Source organism: Nanorana parkeri, unplaced genomic scaffold (genome assembly GCF_000935625.1).
Source record: "Nanorana parkeri isolate BGI_ZX_2015 unplaced genomic scaffold, ASM93562v1 scaffold1075, whole genome shotgun sequence".
In the NCBI taxonomy this organism is placed as follows: domain Eukaryota; kingdom Metazoa; phylum Chordata; class Amphibia; order Anura; family Dicroglossidae; genus Nanorana; species Nanorana parkeri.
Window position 1 is genome coordinate 566,553 of NW_017307343.1, and position 9,131 is coordinate 575,683.

Consider the following 9,131-nt stretch of genomic DNA (forward strand, 5'->3'; position numbering starts at 1 on the left):
CTTTTAACTGCCCAAAGAAGCTCATGTACCTTTTCGGGCATTTGGCGTTTAACTGCTAGCGTTTTTCTGCTCGGGTGTGAACCATTGACCCATTGAAAATCATGGGATTTCTTGTGTTGGCCATTTAAAAGCCCTTTTCGAACTGCTCAAAAACTCCCAGGTGTGAACCAGGCCTGAGGGGTGCTAAACTCTCACTAATTTATCAAAAGCTAATAAGTGTTGGCTTTAGATATATTTTCATTTCAAAATGTTGTAATTAGACACTGTAAATATATTTAATAGAGGTTATCTGCATAAATATGACACATCATCGTTCTTATTCAGGATGATATATAAACACTGGGTGAAAGGGAAGGTAATTGGGTTGCCTATTGCAACCAGTGCGAGCTTGACTTCCATTTTTCTAACCTGCTCTTGCAAAATGGCAGCTGATGGGTTTCTAGGGGGAACTGAGACTATTTTTTCACCATTTAATTTAAGTACATTGTATTCTGCAAGAATATATGGAAAATTAAAAAGCCAAAACCAGAAGCATCTGTTGAGCCAAGCTTACAGCCCATCATGCCCTTGCTGAATGTTAGCAGGGGTTTCACTGCCAGCAAGGGATAGCCATTGGGGCAGTGAGATGTGCCTGGCTCAACCCAAACAAAAGAGAAATATGTTACGATGGAGCCAACTAGCATGGTCTGTAGTTATACACATCGGTGTGGCATGCTTTCAGCAAACCAAAGAAGAGCTAGAACGGTGGTCAGAGATATGGGGCCTGATATTATATCTACCTGATGCCTTCTTTTGGTTGCCGAGGAATGATTGCAGGGAGAGGTACAGCTGTTGCCTTATCTCGTTTGTCATGTTGAGGAATGAAGCGTCTAGCTTGTTCACCCTGATAAAGAGATAATGTTAAAAACACACAGCATAATCACATTTTAATCACCTACTGCACACTCCAACTGGTTTGGTCTGGCAAGCTGGAGACTGACAACCAGCGGCTGTGGCATTTTCCAGCAGAGACAGGACAAACTCAGGACATTCAGAATATGAGGTCAACATTGCTTAGAATCTGATCTGAGGCTTTGCAGTGCTATATAGGGTTTGGAACGGGCCCTTGTATTAGTGTAAACACATAGCATGGTTTAGTGTTTAAATGGAACTCTATTTTTTTGTATTAGATCCTTTGCAAAAACAGCTTGTGCTGCAATACTCACCTTCAATTGAGATCTGTCTTCCACTTTATTATTCCGCCATTAGATGTCCTTCAAGGTTAAAAGACGGCAAGCATGATTCAAAACAATTCCTGAGAACTGAGGCTTTCATGGACTACCCATCATCATGCAGCTTGAGCTAACAGTACTAATGGATGGATGGAGTGTTGCTCACACATCATTAAGGTCCTAGTAGGAGTTCCAACAATTTGGAAGAAGCAGGACCGGATTAAGAGCATCATGGGCCTGGTGCTGTTGGTCGGTCGCCTGAGAAGTAGCAGGGGCGGCTCTCTAATTAGGTGGTCGCCCGCTCCTCTCTGGTGCCCTGCAAGGCTCCAGCGAGTGGCTGCCTATTATGCCTGATTAGAGAGCCGCCAGCACCTCTACCTGATTTTGTTCGGCTGGCCTGGATTGCCATCGGGCATATCTAGGCAAACGGGGCCGGCTGGGCCTATTTTCAGTGGTGGCTCCAGTAGCCCCTATGTTAATCTGGCCCTGGGAAGAAGAGTAAGGACTGGCCTAAAGACTATAACAAACATATATAACATGGAGGTTTTGTAAAAACAAAAATCATTCAAGCGGGCTTCAATAAGGGCAACTGGAAGGGGTTTACTGTAAGGTTACATTAGGTCTGGATTGAGAAACCTCAGTTGAGATTTAGCCTCATCCAGAATTCCGGACTGTAGTCACTAGAGCCTTTGGGAAAATAGATAATTGTTTGAGTGCTGACTACCAGAGAGGGGCTCCTTAATCTACCTCCTCTATAACCTGAAGATAAGTACACAATAAACCTTGCTACAATAATTACACTTATTGAGGTTTCTGTCTCATTTTTCACTGATTTACCATCTTCTGAATGCTTTACATTTGACTATAGCAGTGGCCTATAGCTAGCCACCAAGGTTATAACCCTGTTTTATCACCTTTGGATTCAGCAACAACTATGTAGTGTGATGGCCTACCTAATTGGATATAATGTGATGGGATCTGTTTAGTTAGCCTTTACGTCACATATTTGTTGTTAAATCCCTAGGAGAGTGTAAAATTAACAGATTGTAAAATGGCCATCATAAGCAAAATGCCTTCTTGTCTTTTTCAGTATATTGGAAGCAGGAAAGCCATTGAAATCACTTGATCCAAACTTGACCAAACTTTGCTACTTTTGATTACCTTCCCCTCGCCCAATTTAAGCAGGTTTGTGTAAATCAACTCCACTTGTGATAATTGCCCCCCACCTATTGGGAAACCAAAAACATAGGAGGTATAGAGAATGGGAACTGGAATAGGCAAATAGTGCACACCAACAATTATATTAGGACTCCTCCTCTTCCCTATGACTGTCCATCCATCGAGTTTTAGGAGGGTGTTTTAATCCAGTTTCCCTGCTTAGTTTTGATACCAGCCACCCAGTTTCATGAGAATGCCCCAACCCCATGGGCCTCATGCTTTTTGACAGTATTAAAAACTGCAGTATGAGCCTCATGTTCACCAATGACAAACCTGCCAGAAAATTGAGGAAGGAAAAGGAAGGAAGTTTTAATCTCAATTGTGGTTGTACAAACAATAATAGCTGACATATTGATATATGAGACCCAGTGGGACTGGACACATAACTATAGTAATGAGAAACAAAGTTAAAGGGTCCCTAAAAGTGATCTTTTAGTTACCAATAGAGCCTGCTGGGATGTGTCAGTCCCGGTTTCTCACATGTCTGAGATACTCCAGAAGTGAATACTGACTCTTTTTATGTCCATCTAGAGTGTTGAAAGAGGGATAGAAGGAACTGGAGGTGGTTTAGCTCTCCAGCATTTAGCAAAAATATGTGGAGGTCTAAAAATGCACTTGTCCAGATAGAAATATTGGACCTGCCAATGCTAGTTTGCTTTTGGAGGTGCATGCCTTAGAACCATTATACTGAATCTTACTTCAATGCTTGGTGAGTCAGTGCCCTGGAACAAATGTGTGCCTAAATGGTGTCCCATCCCTAAACTTCCCTGCCTACATGCTTCTTCTCAGTCAGGCCCCAGAACACTCACCTTCAAAGACAACTCAACAATGGTAGCTACTTTACTTTGATGGCCAAAAATTATTCTACAAAGAAGATACTTACATTCCTTGGAAAAATCCACAGATCACATCCTGCTGCTGCTGGCATGTCGCCAAGCCTGGGATAATTTGGAATGGCCGGAGACCGCTGGGTATCCCCTGGGGTAGATCTGATGGGTTGCTCAGGTTCAGGAAGCTAAAAAACTGTCAGGAGAACAATATATCAGTTACAACCTTTAGTTCTTCTTTTGTCGTGCAGGATACCAAATAAAAAAAAAACAGGATTACTATTTAGGATTTCTTCACATTTTTAACAGTGTTTTATACAAAGAGGGAGAGATTGGGGATATGTCACATAGCATTTACACTGAAAACTATCAACACTGAGCCAAACACAACTAAGGGGTCTATTCACAAAGCAGCCGAAGGATCTTGCCGTAGCTTCGACCGATCCTTCGGCTAGCTTCGGCCCCAGGACCCCTTCGGAGCCGTGTCAGAATAGTAAAAAAAAATGTAATACATTTTTGGCCATAGGAATACATTGCTAGATTCCTATTGGCTATTTCAATTTGAAATAGCCAATAGGGATCTAGCAATGCATTCCTATTCTGACAGAATAAAGAAAAAAAGAGAAAAAGCAGTGTTTCTCTCCTGGGCGGCCGGGAGCGGGAGACTCCCGGAGCGCTCGGGAGAGTTTTTTTTTTTTTTTTACAGCAGCACAACCGCCGGCCAATAGAAAACTGTTGGGCGGAGCTAGCTGTCATTGCTAGCTCCACACAATCGTTTTCTATTTATTTTGTTCTACTTTTAAAACTATTTTTCTGTTCGGCTCGGTACCACAGAGGGACCGAGCAGAACAGTGGCTATTCACTCACTGCTGTTTGGCATCTATAAGAATAGACCGAATAGTAGCGCGTAGCCTGCCGGAGGTTCGGCTTAGCCAATCCAGATGTTGGATCGGCTGAGTCGAACTCCTTCTGCACTTCGGGCCGACCCAAAGCCACCCGATGTACGGCTGATTTCAGCCACTATACGGCTGAAATCAGTCGTACCAGCCTGAAGTGAATAGCCAAACAGCCTTTGGCTCACTTCGCTTTAGGTCGGTCATTTACTTGGCTGCCTACCGCAGCTTAGTGAATAGTCCCCTAACACTTACTACGCAGCGCATTTAGTGTGGATCATACCGTACAGTATACTGTTGAAATGCTGTGATGATGTAGGGGTCGGTGGAGTGGCCTGGAAGGCTCTCTTACCAACACATCTGAAATTGACAATTTTATTAGTGATGCACCGATACTAGTATCGGTATCGGTGTGCCAATGCCAAGTATTTGGGCGAGTACTCGTACTCACCCAAATGCTCCGATGCCTAGCCCGATACTTCCGGTATCAGGAAGCCAGGCAGCAAGTCATTACATACTGCTCGGCTTCCTGATTGGCTGGGAAGCTGGCTCCATGCTTTCTCGTCACTTTTGACAACGTGTCCTGAGACCAAAGAGTTTCCAGGTTAGTGGTAAAGTATAATTTGACATCTATCTGTTAGCAATTTGTGCTAGCCCTATACAGTATATCTGACTAAACCATTTAATCTAACCATTTGTTTATATAGTATTAGCATTGGAATTGAATTGGAGAAATGTTAGCTGCAGTAAAAATCATCTCCATTTCAATTTTGTGATCTCAATTTTGTGAAGCTAATATTGGCTTCCAGTCAATGCTTTAGTCTATGATATATATATTCGGGGAGTTTGCTGTATATTTTTGCACAATATTGCTTTTTATTTCGTCTTCAAGTTAGCACATGCAAAGAACTCAGTTAATCAGTTTTATGAGAATTAGTAGGCAATCTCCTTATTTACAGATCCCTACTTGTTTTCATTAATAAAATACTGATTTTTTTTTTTTTAGCAGCCAAACGTTCTGGCGCTACTCGCCTTTAGTAGTGGTGCCTTTAGCATCAGGTGGTGACAGGGTGCCTTTAATGGCTTCCCGGCCGGGCTTGATATGTTTGGTGTCTTTTTACCCGACGTGACCCCGTCTTTTATATTTTCCCCAAAATATGGGTAAGAATAAATGTTTTTTAACATATCGTAGGGAAAACAGTTTTTTTTAATCAAAATTTACTTTACTTTTTTCATTATAGTAAAAAATTAAAATCCCATTGGTTAATAAATCTCACCAAAAGAAAGCTCTATGTGTCCCCAAAAAATGGTATAAAATTCATTTCAGTACAGGTTGCTTGACTGCATTAATGTTAGGCAAAGTATTGCAGCGCTGAATACTGAAAAATGGCCTGGCCAGGAAGGGGGTCTAAGCAAAGACCAGATTTCAGGGCCAGATTTCAGGGCCAGATTTCCCACAAGGCCACCGAGGCCCGGCCCAGGGGCAGCAGGGAGCAGAGAGGCGTCAGGGGTGTGGAATCTCCCGATGCCCGGGACATGCAGTTCCGGGCATCGGGCAGGTAGTTTTTGTCTACATTTAGCCCTGCTTTGGGCAAGCAGGGCTAAATGTAGAGCAGGGAAGCCGCTCATTAGTTTCAAGTAGTCTCGGCGACGTGCCAAGATCACTTGTAATAACACTGCAGGTCCATCCGCAGGGCAGCAGAAAGAGTAAATCCGGCCCTGAAGGCCATGTTGGTTTTTGCTTATGGATAACATTATCTCATAATGGGCTGAGAGTTTTATTCGGATTGCTATGGACAAGCACTGTATTGCCACGGTTTACAAATCAGGCCAATTGTAGCAGAAAGTCAATACGTAAAGTGGTTGTTATAGATACTACAGTTGTCTATTAGATGGGTGGTGGCCTTTTTCTGAACTTCGAGACTCATTGTATAGAAATACAGAAACCTCTTCTGTGAGCATGGTGATATATAAGAACATGCAACCTCTTGAACATGAACCAGTTCTTTCACTGTCCTGGGACAGCAAACAATAGGACTCTGAGAGTCTCATAACCTAAAATAGCACATTTGTGCTAGACTACAAAGGAAAAGTTTTTGCCTGCAGTCATTGTAGGCATGCAGACGCATTCAGTGAGATTTCAAGCCCACACCTTATAAATCTCATCACACAAACGTCAGTGCACATAAGCCCTGAGAGTCTGAACATGTCTTAGTCTCTTCCTAATGCAAGTCTTTGCTTTGACTACACAGGGCAAAGCAACAGGTTCACTTTAATGCCCCCCAGCAGCTTATACCTGCTGTGCTTTTACTACATTGGGATCATAAGCAAAGCCCTGTTTAAACAATGTTTGCTGGAGTTATAGCTTACATAGAGATTTGGACTCTCTGTTTGACAGCACTGATTGGCCCATCGCCTATCACATGGGTGAGTCACATGCCCCACTATACTCGGAAGTACTGGGTATTTCCTATAGCTCCTTGTGCTGAACAGAACAGTGGAACGGCCAAGGAATGGAGCATATACAGTATGTTGCTGGAGATTGGGAGGTTAAAGCAAACCTGCATCCATGCTCTTAATGGCAAGAGCACAGGTCAGCCTGGAGCCTGTCATGTAGCATTTTCAGGAGGTCAACAATAGAAGCCCTCTATACTTCTCTCATGACAAGGTTTAATATATTCACTACTTGTTCTACTGAAAACAGAACTTAGGAGTATCACCTCTGCCACCGATTTTAGTCTACCTCCCTTAAAAAATAACTTTTATTGAGATTTTTTGAGATCCTACCCATGTCTAAACCATTGACCAAGTCGGGATATTTCAAGCAGTCGCAAAAATCTGCTTTTGCTATTTTAAGTTATCCCCTGGAAGAGACAGAGGTTAGGTTCTTTGCACTAATTTTAACATAACAGTTGTGTAAGAAGTTGAAAAAGGCAATTCTAGGTCAAAGTTCTTACCTTCATGCAGGTTTTGTCTGATAAGGGTCACATGACTGAAAGTTGGCATTTGTCACATGATCAGCAGAAAGGTCTATATAAAGTTCAGGTAAAGCATCTCTGCCTGAACTTTGACCCGGCCCCCAAAGATGGCCATACACCTATAGATTATCTGCAGATTTTCTATGGTCAGATGGAAAAGTGCAACAGATTCCTTCATCTAAGCTAAACTGTGTGGATGGAGGAATCTCCCACTGGGCTAAGCTTCAGTATCTTGCTAGTCAGCCCCGCTGGCTCTCAAAATACCTGAACAATCTGATTGGATGCCGGCATTCTTCAGGTTTTTTCAGCGGGGCCGATTAGCAAGATACTGAAGCTTGACCCCTAGTGGGAGATTCCTCCATCCACACAGTTCTGCAAAAAATCTATAGGTGTATGGGCAGTTTAAGATTAAGTAACTAAATGCTAACCACAACCATTTGAAGCAATTCCACAAACCACCGTTATCCTCCTCCCCAGCACGTGTGTGTGCTCTCCTCACACTACTTCCTTGAAGTTAAAATCAACTTTATTATCCAAGAACCATGACTGTTAGGTAATCCAAGTTGATTTGAACTTCAAGGAAGTGTTGTGCGGGTTCACCACAAGCCAAATATTAACCCTGAATTCAGGCCTGCCTGTCCCTCAACATGAGTCAGGTAAGCAGTCCCCGTTGCCTTAACCATTAGTTATTCAAGTTCACAAAAATGCTCTTACTGTAGTAACACTTTGGATGGACGTTGACCTAAATATACCAAAATTAACCTTCTTAGGGTTTTTCTTTAAACAATACTGACCTGGCTTGTTAGGTTGCCAAATATGGCATTGGTTTTGTTTGTGTCCAGCTTGGAAAGGAACAAGGACAAGTATACGGGGTCCAGGGACAGTCCAGTGACATTGGTGGGGCAGTTGAACAGGGTGACCAGGATGTCATCAGAAAGGGCAGCCACGAATGAGGCCTAAATAGAGACACACCAAGAAAGTGAACTTTAGCCGTGAGATGTGTGCACGTTGGAGTGCCAATGTTCCATGACAAGGAACCTTGACAGCTCCCAATAATAATACATGTAAATGAAGATTCTCACATTTGAACAAGCATACTGCTGGAAAGTTGAAGAGCAGGGACTGACAGGGCTGTAAGAGAAAACAAAGAGTTGTGAGGATATGGTAGGTCTGGTGAGTCTCTTTAACACTCTATCTAAAACTAAAAAAATAAAGTTGGGCTTCACTAAGAACTCTTTATTGAGTAAGGCAGACTGTTTGAGATAATAATATAAAAAAATCAATAAAATGTCATCACCTGGTATGATAATATAATTTATTCAAAGTATTATTTCTTTATTACAGGTTTTTATAAAGCCCCATCAATTTACGCTGCCCTTTACATGCTATCAGTCCCTGGCCTCAAGGAGCTTACAATCTAAGCTCCCTATCTCACATACAATGACCAATTACTACAGGAGCAAATTAACCTGACAGCATGTCTTTGGAGTGTGGGAGGAAACCGGAGTCCCGGAGGAAACCCACACAAGTACAGGGAGAACATGCAAACTCCATAAAGATGGTGTCCTGCCCGAACCTGGATTCCAGTCGAGGACCTCAGGGCTGCATGGCAGAAGTTCTAACCACTGAGCCACAATACTTGAAAGGTATTGGAAGCAATTTCAACAGTTCAAAAATATGTGTAGGTGTTGGACATTACATTATCAATGACCTTTCCTATACCTGTACTATGGTAATGAGATAATTAGTTGGCAGGCACTTACCTTGTTGATGTTATATTAGCACATATGACTGTTTCTGTAGACAAAAAAACCAAACACCCATTAACATATAGAATTATCTGCAGTTATATATTGCAAGCTTGCAACTACTACAAAGGACTGGACAGCATAGACTTACCATTGAGAGCACCAGAGGGACACTGTTGGAATAAATAGAGACAGTAATATTAAAATATGCCAGCCATATAGTTAATAAAAAAATATTATTCACATAATATTATAT